At 36.9% G+C, this 1,273-nt stretch overlaps 1 non-coding gene across 1 annotated transcript; it reads left to right on the top strand.

Annotated features, from left to right (window-relative positions):
- Positions 1-210: 210 nt before the first annotated feature.
- On the top strand, positions 211-318 carry LOC148573900 (small nucleolar RNA R71). The gene has a single exon (XR_015905889.1). It is a non-coding gene; the product is annotated as a small nucleolar RNA R71 (small nucleolar RNA).
- Positions 319-1,273: the final 955 nt, after the last annotated feature.

A 1,273-nucleotide genomic window follows, 5' to 3' on the forward strand; every position in this document is an offset into this window, starting at 1 on the left:
AAGAACTCATTTCTTCTGATTTGTCCCATTATTCACAGGATTCCTTTCAAAAGTGTACATGAATTGGTTATTTGCAACCATTTCAATGAGTTCCTGAGCTTCTGCAGGCGTCTTCTTCAGATGAAGAGATCCTCCAGCAGAGCTATCCAATGACATCTTGGATAGTTCAGACAGACTATCATAGAAAATACCTATGATGCTCCATTCAGAAAGCATGTCAGAAGGACATCTTCTGATCAATTGCTTGTATCTTTCCCAAGCTTCATAGAGGGATTCACCTTCCTTTTGTCTGAAGGTTTGGACTTCCACTCTAAGCTTGCTCAATTTTTGAGGTGGAAAGAACTTTTCCAAGAAGGCATTGACTAGCTTTTCCCAAGAGTTCAGGCTTTCTTTAGGTTGTGAGTCCAACCATGTCCTAGCTCTGTCTCTTACAGCAAAAGGAAAAAGCATAAGTCTGTAGACTTCAGGGTCAACCCCATTGGTCTTGACAGTGTCACAGATTTGCAAGAATTCAGCTAAGAACTGATGAGGATCTTCCAATGGAAGTCCATGAAACTTGCAATTCTGTTGCATTAGAGAAACTAATTGAGGCTTAAGCTCAAAGTTGTTTGCTCCAATGGTAGGGATTGAGATGCTTCTCCCATAGAAGTCAGGAGTAGGTGCAGTAAAGTCACCAAGCACCTTCCTTGCATTGTTAGCATTGTTGTTTTCGGCTGCCATGGTTTCTTCTTCCTTGAAAAGCTCTGTTAGGCCCTCTAAAGAGATATGTTCTTTAGCTTCTCTTAGATTTCTCTTCAAGGTCCTTTCAGGTTCAGGATCAGCTTGAACAAGTATGCCTTTATCTTTGTTCCTGCTCATATGAAAGAGAAGAGAACAAGAAAGTAGGGAATCCTCTATTTCACAGTATAGAGATTCCTTGAGGTGTCAGAGGAAAAAAAGAATAGAAGGAGGAGGTAGATGGAAGAGAATTCGAACATATAAAGAAGGAGGGAGTTCGAATTGCACCTTGAGGAAGAGTGTTAGTGCTTTAAATAGAAGGATGTGAGAAGAGGGGAAGAATTTTCAAAATTAAAGTAAAAGATTTTGAAATAATTAAAAGAAATTTTGAAAATTTGATTGATGAATTTCGAAAACTAAAATTGGGAAAGAAATTAAGTGATTTTGAAAAAAAAAGATTTTGAAATTAGAAATTAAAAAGATATGATTGAAAATTAATTTTGAAAAAGATGTGATTGAGAAGATATGATTGAAAATCAATTTAGAAAAAGAAAGT

Source organism: Arachis ipaensis, chromosome B2 (assembly GCF_059453495.1).
Source record: "Arachis ipaensis isolate K30076 ecotype BB chromosome B2, ASM5945349v1, whole genome shotgun sequence".
Taxonomy (NCBI): Eukaryota; Viridiplantae; Streptophyta; class Magnoliopsida; order Fabales; family Fabaceae; genus Arachis; species Arachis ipaensis.